Source organism: Periophthalmus magnuspinnatus, chromosome 3 (assembly GCF_009829125.3).
Source record: "Periophthalmus magnuspinnatus isolate fPerMag1 chromosome 3, fPerMag1.2.pri, whole genome shotgun sequence".
NCBI classification, from domain to species: domain Eukaryota; kingdom Metazoa; phylum Chordata; class Actinopteri; order Gobiiformes; family Gobiidae; genus Periophthalmus; species Periophthalmus magnuspinnatus.
The window spans coordinates 6,342,679-6,355,805 of record NC_047128.1 but is presented as its reverse complement, the minus strand read 5'-3'; the positions used below and the strand labels follow the sequence as shown (position 1 = coordinate 6,355,805).

The 13,127-nt window shown below is 36.3% G+C and overlaps 1 pseudogene; it reads right to left on the bottom strand.

The window, feature by feature from the left end:
* Nucleotides 1-2,828: 2,828 nt before the first annotated feature.
* On the bottom strand, nucleotides 2,829-6,193 carry LOC117391194 (protocadherin-20-like; annotated as a pseudogene).
* Between the last annotated feature and the right edge of the window lie 6,934 nt (nucleotides 6,194-13,127).

Below are 13,127 nucleotides of genomic sequence, written 5' to 3'. Positions count from 1 at the left end.
ATGGTACATTTGTCAACACATACTTCAAATATTTCCTGTTTTGTGTGATCCAAAAAGGCCAAACCCCAAAACAGGTTCAAAAGGACAGTGACCCTATAACACAACCAAGTTCCTTGGTAGGGAGTGTGCGTAGTTGGTATAATCAGGGATTATTAGAGACAACAAGTGCATACCTTAAATATAAAGTTGACAACAGCTGCTGAAAACATAAGACACTGCAAATACTTGTATGCTATATACAATGAGAAAGGTGGCTGACAATGCTTGAATGCTAAAATGGTCCAGACCTGAGCAGCTGCAGATAACAAATGTTGTCTTTGAACTGTAGTGTGAATTTGGTGTTGCCTTGGTTAACAAAAGCACTGACGGCAACAAAGTGAACTCTCTTAACCTTTTCATATCCCTGTAATCCATGCTCTTGACATAAAAAACTCCATTTTGGTTAGTAACACATGCAGCCACACTTTGAAGTTGATGGTATGCAAAGAGATTTCTGGATGTTAAGTGGGTGTCTATTTTAGGACCCGAGAAACATACATATATTAGGACCAGTGAAAATCTGCCTGTATGCAAATTTTCTTAATAGTCATTTTAAATTGTATCTCCAAAGAAAATGCATTATGGTGAAATTAAATGCAAACTATTCAATAAATATATATTAAATGAAATGAAACTTAAAAAAATCTTTGACACCTGCACAAAAATATGATGCACTGCCGAAACTAAGTAACAAAATAATCAATAAAAATACAGATAAAATGGTATATATATATATTATATATATATATATATATATATATATATATATTATATATATTATAATATATATATATATAATACTTATATATATATATATATCTATATATATATATAATATATATATATTATTACATTTACATTTTTGCCCCTGTTTTCAATGTTGCTTCATCATTGGTGAAAAAATACTGGCATTTCTCTATGTTCCTCCTCTTCCTGCTATCACTACAGTCCTGAATACTTCTGATGTTGTGTAATGACTGTAATGATTAATAAACTATTCCTTAAACTGTTCTTATAACCTGTTGACACAATAATGCATATGATACAATCCAAGGTATTATAAAAATAAAATATCTTTAATAGTTTGATTTTCCTTCACAAACACTAAGTGCCTTTCACAGATACATCAAGAATCGCATGAGCTTACAAAAGGTGTGTTCAGTTTTCTGACATCAAAAGCCTGCATAATTCAAAGAAAAAGATGGCTGATCTTATATAACTGTGGCATGAGAAGGTGGCTAATGACTATTCTTAAGCCGACAGAAAGCTGGAGATCTGGTTACTAACAATAGGGCGAGGGATGTCAACACATTATTATTGACAAAACAACTCCCTCTAACTCGTGCAAATGGACCTCTAGTGGAGTGAATTTTTCCATTACATTCCGGAAGTCACCAATGGGCTGACTAAATGCTTTGTAGAGAGGTATCTTGTGCATAGTTTGCTTTTCACAATCCCGTTAATGACACCATAACAGTAGACTGTACTTGACTTATGAGTTTGCAGGATTACATAGCATTAAATATGTAATGTATGCTATCTCCAATTATCTCCAATTCCTGAGCAATGTTAACAAATACATTAAGGTTGTAGGTATTGTCATGGCATTCTTGTGTATGTCTATGGCAGGGTATTATTTTTAACAATCTCTAAGAAGAAAACAGTGTCTTGAATGTCTTATACCATTTGTACCAATGCAAAATTTAAGTATAAAGTTGTAAAACATTTGTACATTATTTACATTGAACTTCAGAGTTGTATTTGGTTGCCTTTTGCCTTCGTAAAACAGTTATTATCACAACTATGTCATTTTTGTAAGCTAATGTATCTGGAGTCATTTTGGACACACTGGGACAATAGCCAGTTACATGAGTTGAAAGACATAAGGCAGTAGTTAGCCAAAAAAATAAAATAAATAAATAAAAAAGAAATGGATCAAAATATGTATCTTTTTGTATTACATGACATGCAGCCACTTCAATTATCTTCAAAATTAACGGTGAATTGAAGTTAGTCATTGGCATTGGTTAGTTATTGATATATTAAATAATTTAAAGCAGACCTATTATGCACAATCAACTTTTCAGAGCTTTCAACCATTTTATAGATGTTTCCCACCTCACCATTTATACTCTCAAAGTTGTAATTAGATTGACTCGTGCATACTTGAGCCATCTTTTGATCACTATATTTTCAAGACACCATATTGCTCATCAATCCCTGTTTTCTCTACTTATTTTGTTCTCCAATTAAATTTCTTAATTATGATGGTCATTTTGGTACAAAAAAAAAAAATAATAATAAAATCTGCTGCTCGCTAGCGTGATGTGTAGTTGTCCGGCACCATAGGAGGTGCCAACAGCTACACTATTTGCTTTTTGTTGTGATGACTTTTATGGCAATATCAGCTCTTTTGGGCACCAGAGTTTTCTAATGTGCAAGTCAGTGGACTTTTTCTTACATTAAGTAATTTGCGAAATGTCTAAATTATAACATAATGATCTTATTATATAACTATATAGCAGACCACAAGCACAATAGGTCTTCTTTAAGGCATCAATACAACAAATCATGATAGTTTTAAACCATTATGAACATATGAAGAATGTTATACTAAAAACCATTAATTTTTGAATTAAAAAAAATGAATATAAATCGAAGATTTAGTTGCCAGGATAATAACTGTTTCACCAAGAGCAAAAAGCCACCTCTTGAAATAATACACTTTGTACATTGGTTGTTTTTGTAAACATTCATGTAAACAGCAGTGTTTTGGATATGGGTGGACATCAAAGATTTGAGATTTGCCTGATTTTTCTGTTCACAACCTGTACTGATTCATGAGTAATTTTCAAAGGTATTTCAGTCTCCAATTTTGTCTTCCTTTCGATGTTTTTTCAACCTTTTACAGCAAATATATGATGTCAGCATCACCACTAAAAGAAACAGCCCAAGACAAGTTGCAGAGAGAGCTATGAGAACGGGCTGGCAGGGGAACAACTCATATCTTTCGGGTCCTTCCTTCATTTGACCAGTAAACCAGGTTTTTCCTCAACTTCTATGTCTGCCTCCCTGGTTAGCAAGCTTTGGATGTAGCTCTCATTGCTAACAGTTTCATTCACAAAAAAGTTTACCATGACAGTTGAGTAGAGTGGCTCTGGTTGTCCGTGATCGCTTACTTTAACCAGTAAACTGCATAAACCCCTGTTGCTTAATTCACGTTTTAGAGTGATATTTCCAGTTTGGGCATCAATAGCGAAGGAACCTGGCTCACCACCTTTTCGTTTGATGATACTGTAAGCAATCACTGCGTTCATCCCTGTGTCTTTATCCACAGCGTACACTTCCGTAATAGACGTCCCAGGCAATGTGCTAGGTAGGACTAGCATATAAGACAGGTTCGACTGCGGAAATAGACGATTGGTGGATTGTCATTTACATCCAATAATAAACTGTCACCATGGTAACAGAAGACAGAGGCGGTTCGCCCCATCCACAGCTTCAACCCACAACTGATAGGTCCCTTGTTGTTCTCTGTCTAGCGAAGTTTTGGCTCTCAATATACCACGTCCTGTATCGATCATAAAAATATCGGTACCATTTAAAATCGATAATGCAACCCAACCGTTCTCCCCAGCATCAGCATCTCTAACCGAAAGTACTCCAATCTCACCATATCCTGGGAAGTTCTCCGGTACAAAGAAAGTGAAATCTTTGTTGATGAAACGTGGGCTGTTGTCATTGCAGTCTTGCACAGTTAGGACAACGGTTGCAATAGACTCCTTCCTAGGTGTCCCCTGGTCCAATGCTCTCACAATGAAACGATATGTCTCCTTTTCTTCGCGGTCCAATGATGTAGTGACTATAAGGACACCCGTAACCCGATCCAGTTCGAATATCCCCGGTGCATCCCCTCCTAAGAGATAGATAACCTCTCCTCTGCTATCGCTATCCTGATCCGTAGCTTGGAATTGCGTTAAGAACGTATTGGGTGGATTGTTTTCTTCAATGGTTAGCTCAACTATGGACTGTTGAAATACTGGGGCGTTGTCATTCTCATCCAAGACTTGAATTTTTAAAAAGGCTTTAATTACCAACCCTTGTGAATTATTAGCGACAATGATTAGGTCAAACTCTTGTGCTGTTTCATAGTCCAGTGCTTCTGTGGTTTCCAATAAGTATTCATTTTTAATCAGCTGGTAGGGGCTTAGTCTAAATGGGCCACTCCCCTCCAGATGGCAGTCGACTTTTTGATTTGATCCTACATTTTTAACCGTGTAAAAAGCTATCGGAGAAAGTGCTGGTTCTGATTCTTTCAAATAAACAACTCCGTCTTTCTCGAGCGCGATATATCTCGGTATGATAGCAGGAGGTCCAGTAAGCATTTTGATTATGTTGAGAGTAACAGTTGTAACAGCTGGGATGCAACCAGGCCCATTGGCTAATACTGTCAGTTTGTAGTGTGGGGCAGTGCCAGATTCTATTTTTCCCGCTAGCTTAATGATGCCCGTGTTACTGTCCAAATGGAACAAGCTCCTAGTCTCCCTTGGCACTCGCTCACTGTAGGCGTAGCTGATCTGAGCATTAGCACCCAGGTCAGGGTCGTAAGCGTGGAGTCTTGCTATCGGTGCTCCTTTACTTGTATTCCCATGGGACAGTAATATTCAAATGAGTCTCTGTGAATTTTGGACAGTTGTCATTCACGTCGGATATCTGGATTTTTAAAGTAGCCGCCCCAAGAAGAGGAGGTGCCCCGCCATCCTCTGCTATAATATCTGTTACATACTCTGCTTGGGTTTCTCTGTCCAAAGTTTCGGTCACAATGAGGAATGGCGTCAACTCTCCCCCATCGTTTCCTCAACATCCAGAGTGAAGACCCCAAAGTCATTAACAAGCCAATACGTCTGCACCCCATGGAGCCCCAAGTCTGGGTCAACCGCCGACTGCTCGACCGCATAACGAGCATTGACGGGTGAATTTTCTGGGACAGTTAAAATGATTTCATCCACAGGGAACTTTGGCCTGTTGTCGTTCACATCCTCAATAACAATCTTGACTTTGACAGCTGAAAGACTGTTGTGGTAGCACCAACACATCCAGAGACAAGACACAGGCCTTAACCTCGGAGTTGTCTGGACAGAGGGTCTCCCTGTCAATCTCCGTGGCAGATGTGTAAAGCTCCCCAGTGGTATTATTAAGGGTCACGTACTGCTCGTTGACCTTCTTTTGAGCCAGATTGAATAAAAAGGGGGGTTTGGCATTAAAATCCAAGTTTAAGTCAACTCCAATGGCCCCTATAAATGTCCCACGTGGTAATCCCTCCTTTATCTTATAGACGAGCTCTTTCGCTTTGCTGAAATTTGCCAAACAAGACAGAGGGCTGGTGTAGAGGAGGAGGATGCATAGGCCCTAGAAGAAAACAACAGATTTTAATTACTGCTTTGAACTTAAGATGCAATGGACTAGACTACAGTATACAGTAGGCCTATACACATACATTATTAACATAACATTACTCTTAAATGATGACTTAACATTGATTTATTTGTTGGTTTATTTAAATGCGCATTAAACAATTTCTAACTGTGATCGTCCCCCTGTAGTCCCCTTTTGTTTTTGTACGATTATATAAACTTAGTATTAGTAATAGTCTGGTACCACATATAAGTAGTATTTTCAGCAGTTTGGCAACTCTGTAAAATGTATAAACAAACTGGACTGAACAGACATACCATATCGAGAAAGTACTGTGCTTAGAGGCTATTACACACATGTAAAAATATATATGTAAAATCAATACACAATTAATGACATCTCAACGAACAATGACACCCATAGACGATTCCTCTGTATTTACATACCTTTAGAATATACTGCTAAAGTAGGTGAAAACTAAAACACACAACTTTGAAAGCACATTTGTCCTTCTAAACTATTAAGCTTATTTATCTGAAGAGAAAGCCAAACTTACCCATACACCTCCTCTCTTACTAAGGCAGGGGTGTCTTCTGTTGATCATATTTACGTTGAAGTGAAGTGCTGCCTCTCTTACTAGAGCCGGGAGCTCCTCCGCTGAAGTGGCCGGAGCTGCTGGTGTTGAGTTAAAGCAGGCATGTTGTTGAGAGCAGAGCCGCGCAGACCTCTGTAGACTCTCGTGCCTTATTGCAGTCTGACTTGAACCAGTCATTCATCCCCAGTGCCGTCTCTGGACACTCCCCCTGTATGCAAATTAAGCACTAATATTGACCAATGGAGGTGTAGGCTGCTGGGAAATGCAGTTCAAGCCACACATTGTTTTGTTTTTGTTTTTTTCCTCTCTATGCATACCAAAGGCACCTAAACTTTGTGGCACGCCCTTAGCAGATAAATTGCATACCTGAGTGTGGTGGAGGGAGAGTGAAGTTTTCGAAAGATGCATTAAGCAACTGCAGTCTTAAGATAACTTCTACTTATGATTATTAATGTTGCAGCTGCATGTGGTGATAAATAGTATTTGTCTTGCAACTGGTTTCTGGACAATGGTATATGCCAGACCTTTTGACACTCAATAAAGTAATGGAGTATGGGATTCTTCACATCTTACCAATGTATAGAGGTAGAACGATAGATATTGTATCCCACTGAAATACAGAAAAGACATGTTCAAGAAACTTTTCTTTCTGTACTGGATTATGGAGATATAATAAACATGAAGACTTCAACCTCTCCTTTGAAACCTTGAGATACACTCTTTCACTCAGTTTCATAATTCATAATTTAAAACCCATTACTGTACACTGTATGAAAAAGTAGGTTGGCCATCGCTGTCTGTCAGAAGAGAACAACACTGTATAAAATGTATTTATAATGGACTACTTCATAGACTGCCTGAATATCTCACTCATTTGTTGAACTTTGAGATGGGAACTTTGAATACAAGATCTCATGATTTTCTACGTCTAAAAACTGGCTGCATTAGAAGTGAAATTGGGAAAATAGGGAATTTTGCTTTCCCAAAAATGGAATACATTACAAGGACATGCAAAACTGGATACATAGATGCAAGTAATGTACTTTAATAATCAGGTGATAAACATATATACTCACACCTGCTCCTGTTTTTAATGTTTAATATGTACCTAATACCTATGTAGTTATTTGTTTTGTTTATTTTTGTTTGTAGGCACTCATGAAAAAGAGAGTCTGAGTGGTCTCATTGGGCTCTCCCTATGTAAATAAAAATACATGAAAAAAAGTTAAATAGATACAATAATTAAAAGTTTATGTAGCACACACAAAGTCCGTGTGTAGTGAAGTTTTATATAGTGAAGTAAAACAATAATCATAATAATGTATGTAATGAAATTAAATGTATGTAATGAAATTAAATGTAAATTTGAAGTAGCACTGATATTTGTGGTAGTGTCGCAGGCTTGTTTCCCTAGATACATTAAATACATACATACATAGGTATATAAGTTTAATGCCATTGAACATTCTCAACAAAGCAAGAAGATCTCCATGGAGACAAGTTGGTGGCGTCAGAAAATGTACATTTTCACACATGTAAGGTGTTTTTTTATACATAACTAATTTATTTTAACTTGTCTTAATAAAAAGCATATCTACAGATACAAAAGAAATACACAGTTTTCCTCAAAAGAAGTAGGTATAAACGTCATATATATTTACATACACATGATACACATAATTCCATCAGAACATATTGTCATAACTTTATATTCAATTTCACATATTAAAGTCTCAGGATCAAATAGACTGAAAATTATGTAATGGATAAAAATGCTTAAAATGCAGTGGAGGGATAACAAAAAATGTATCAAAATACATTGAGCAACTGCAGCCTTAGATAATGTCAGATAAAGTGAATACAGCTATGTTCTTTTGCACTAATATAACACATTCTTGTCTTAATTCCAACTAAAACACGAGACAGATTTCAATTATTTTGTTTATTATACTGTGTACTACTGATCATACATTAGGTGTCATTCATCTATAAAACATAACTAGTTCATTTTAAACTGTTTGCAGTGGTCCACATTATTGCTCACTTACCTTATGCATTCTAAGCATTCTCTATTCATAATAACCAAGTTATAGCTGTTATGCTTCATTCATTTACCCTCTTGAATTTATTTTTTGAGTGATTTGTGCATATTTGAGCTTATTTCAAGACACCGTATGGCCAATCAATCTCCATTTTCAACACTGGTGCATACACCCACTGCTCTTCTTCAAATTTATTTTCTTTATCGATGCTAAGTGTAGGACTCGGCAGCGTTGCATAATTATTTTGGTATAAATAAATGAAAAAAAAAACCATGACTTGCTAGTGCGATCTGCAGCTATCCATGGGGGGGCCGACAGCTCTACAGCTCTTTGTTGTGCTGACGTTTATGGTAACATCAGCTCCCATTGCATTGCATTGCTCCCATTCGTTTTCTAACGAAGCCAGCGATTTAAAATGGTAAATTATAGCATAATGACCCACGGATGTCATAGATTATAACTATAAAGAAGACACAAGCAAAAAATGCTTCAATTCAATTGCAAGGAAAAAAAATCTGGTACAGGCCCTTTAAGAGTTAATTTATGCTAACTTGCGGCTTTATTATACAGGGTTTAGTGAGGTGGTACAAATAGGACAGGAGTACAGGATCTATTGATGAACAGTGTGAGAGGTGATCATGTCATAATAAGTGTAGCAGCGGCAGTGGTCTGGGTTGAGCCCTTAACTAAATCATCGCTCTCTAATCCTCATGTGTGCTAAATGCCAGACCAGCTGTTGACCGGGATTGGAAGCATACTGCACAGAAAATAACTGATTGAGTGTCTCTGCCAAAGGGAGGGCCACACACACGCACACAGTCTTATTCTGCCATCATACACAGTTACAAGGGTTATGGATTTACAAGACTTACAAGAGGAAAAAATAGATCACAATTTCAAATTTCTTAAAGAAGACATATTGTGCTTGTATCTGTTATATAGTTATAATGTATGACACTTTGTGGATCATTATGTTATAATTTGGACATTTTACATCGGCAAAATAAATCACCCTAAACAAGTTAATAAAAGAAACAAGTCCATTGGCTTCTGCTCTAGAAAACTCTGGTACTCAATGGGAGCTGATGCCGCCATAAACGTCATGATCCATAGGATAGCTGCAGATCACACTAGAGAGTAGCGGATATTATTTTTTTCATTGTACCATAATGATTATGCAATACTGCTGAATCCTACACACATCATCAATTAATAAAGTAAAATTGGAGAATAAAATAAGCAGATAGCATTTAAAGCAGACCTATTATGCAAAATGGACTTTTCAGCGCTTTTAACCATGCTATAGTTGTTTTTTCTTATTTAGCCTCTCAAAGTTGTTTTTGGAGTGATTCGTGCATGTTTGAGCAATCATTAATCACTTATTTTCAGTGGATGTATGCCACCGCCATACACCCACTGAAAACTCAATACAAATATGTATGTCACTTATTCCCTTTTAGAATGAACATTTTAGTCCAAATTTGAATAGATCCAAGGGATTTGTGGGGCATCGTTTGGTCCTGAGAAATTTGAAGCGATATGACCTCACCAAAAATGTGTAGAATTTTGGCAGTAACTTGAGCTAATTCTGAATTTTTGTCTTTCTTGTTTTACTACACTTGGACTTGGCATAAAATGTGACCTTCACCTGGAATCACATTCTTTGACTAATTTTAATTGTGCTTTGCTGCGCTTCACTGGCTTTGCAGCAACAGCAGAGAAACAAAAACATACAAAAATAAACAACATTATGTACACTACACACTGTGGCACACTATTCTTACTATTCTTACAGTATAGGTGTGACTAGAGATGAATTTTTCAGGCTTATTATGGATTACAGAGAATACAATGGCATTAAGGGAGTAGCATTTGATTAAGCAGTAATCAGAACAATTATTAACCGTGATTACATGATGATCAAACACGTGACACAGTGAGAGCCCATACTAACAGCCAGTCTACTGTTTAGCCAAAATAGTAGTTTTTATAGAAGTATTACAAATTCAAATATTTCACAAATTTCAAACCCAGATACCTACAATGCACTTGTATTTTAGTCTTCCAGTTTCATTTTGATTTTACACTTTGAGCAGAAGTTTGCATTTTTATGTAGTACAACTCTTTAACAACCTGCCCAGGTACAGCGCTGTATTTCTTAGTGGGTATCTTCCAGCTCGCTCTCTCTCTCTCTCTCTCTCTCTCTCTCTCTCTCTCTCTCTCTCTCTCTCTCTCTCTCTCTCTCTCTCTCTATCTATCTATCTATCTATCTATATATATATCTATATATATATATCTATATCTATATCTATATCTATCTATCTATCTATCTATCTATCTAATCTATATCTATCTATTATTATATATATTATATATATATACTATATATATATATTATATATATATATATATATATATATACTATTATATAGATAGATAGATAGATAGATAGATAGATAGATAGATAGATAGATAGATAGATATAGATATAGATATAGATATATATATATATAGAGATATATATATAGATAGATAGATAGATAGATAGAGAGAGAGAGAGAGAGAGAGAGAGAGAGAGAGAGAAGGAGAGAGAGAGAGAGAGAGAGAGAGAGAGCGAGCTGGAAGATACCCCTAAGAAATAACAGCGCTGTACCTGGGCAGGTTGTTAAAGAGTTGTACTACATAAAAATGCAAACTTCTGCTCAAAGTGTAAAATCAAAATGAAACTGGAAGACTAAAATACAAGTGCATTGTAGGTATCTGGGTTTGAAATTTGTGAAAATATTTGAATTTGTAATACTTCTATAAAAACTACTATTTTGGCTAAACAGTAGACTGGCTGTTAGTATGGGCTCTCACTGTGGTCACGTGTTTGATCATCATGTAATCACGGTTAATAATTGTTCTGATTACTGCTTAATCAAATGCTACTCCCTTAATGCCATTGTATTCTCTGTAATCCATAATAAGCCTGAAAAATTCATCTCTAGTCACACTATACTGTAAGAATAGTAAGAATAGTGTGCCACAGTGTGTAGTGTACATAATGTTGTTTATTTTGTATGTTTTTAGTTTCTCTGCTGTTGCTGCAAAGCCAGTGAAGCGCAGCAAAGCACAATTAAATTAGTCAAAGAATGTGATTCCAGGTGAAGGTCACATTTTATGCCAAGTCCAAGTGTAGTAAAACAAGGAAAGACAAAAATTCAGAATTAGCTCAAGTTACTGCCAAAATTCTACACATTTTTGGTGAGGTCATATCGCTTCAAATTTCTCAGGACCAAAACGATGCCCACAAATCCCTTGGATCTATTCAAATTTGGACTAAAATGTTCATTCTAAAAGGGAATAAGTGACATACATATTTGTATTGAGTTTTCAGTGGGTGTATGGCGGTGGCATACATCCACTGAAAATAAGTGATTAATGATTGCTCAAACATGCACGAATCACTCCAAAAACAACTTTGAGAGGCTAAATAGAAAGAAACAACTATAGCATGGTTAAAAGCGCTGAAAAGTCCATTTTGCATAATAGGTCTGCTTTAAATGCTATCTGCTTATTTTATTCTCCAATTTTACTTTATTAATTGATGATGTGTGTAGGATTCAGCAGTATTGCATAATCATTATGGTACAAATGAAAAAAAATAATATCCGCTACTCTCTAGTGTGATCTGCAGCTATCCTATGGATCATGACGTTTATGGCGGCATCAGCTCCCATTGAGTACCAGAGTTTTCTAGAGCAGAAGCCAATGGACTTGTTTCTTTTATTAACTTGTTTAGGGTGATTTATTTTGCCGATGTAAAATGTCCAAATTATAACATAATGATCCACAAGTGTCATACATTATAACTATATAACAGATACAAGCACAATATGTCTTCTTTAAGAAATTTGAAATTGTGATCTATTTTTTTCCTCTTGTAAGTCTTGTAAATCCATAACCCTTGTAACTGTGTATGATGGCAGAATAAGACTGTGTGCGTGTGTGTGGCCCTCCCTTTGCAGAGACACTCAATCAGTTATTTTCTGTGCAGTATGCTTCCAATCCCGGTCAACAGCTGGTCTGGCATTTAGCACACATGAGGATTAGAGAGCGATGATTTAGTTAAGGGCTCAACCCAGACCACTGCCGCTGCTACACTTATTATGACATGATCACCTCTCACACTGTTCATCAATAGATCCTGTACTCCTGTCCTATTTGTACCACCTCACTAAACCCTGTATAATAAAGCCGCAAGTTAGCATAAATTAACTCTTAAAGGGCCTGTACCAGATTTTTTTTTCCTTGCAATTGAATTGAAGCATTTTTTGCTTGTGTCTTCTTTATAGTTATAATCTATGACATCCGTGGGTCATTATGCTATAATTTACACATTTTAAATCGCTGGCTTCGTTAGAAAACGAATGGGAGCAATGCAATTGCAATGGGAGCTGATGTTTACCATAAACGTCAGCACAACAAGAGCTGTAGAGCTGTCGGCCCCCCCATGGATAGCTGCAGATCGCACTAGCAAGTCATGGTTTTTTTTTTCATTTATTTATACCAAAATAATTATGCAACGCTGCCGAGAGTCCTACACTTAGCATCGATAAAGAAAATAAATTTGAAGAAGAGCAGTGGGTGTATGCACCAGTGTTGAAAATGGAGATTGATTGGCCATACGGTGTCTTGAAAATAAGCTCAAATATGCACAAATCACTCAAAAAATAAATTCAAGAGGGTAAATGAATGAAGCATAACAGCTATAACTTGGTTATTATGAATAGAGAATGCTTAGAATGCATAAGGTAAGTGAGCAATAATGTGGACCACTGCAAACAGTTTAAAATGAACTAGTTATGTTTTATAGATGAATGACACCTAATGTATGATCAGTAGTACACAGTATAATAAACAAAATAATATGAAATCTGTCTCGTGTTTTAGTTGGAATTAAGACAAGAATGTGTTATATTAGTGCAAAAAGAACATAGCTGTATTCACTTTATCTGACATTATCTAAGGCTGCAGTTGCTCAATGTATTTTG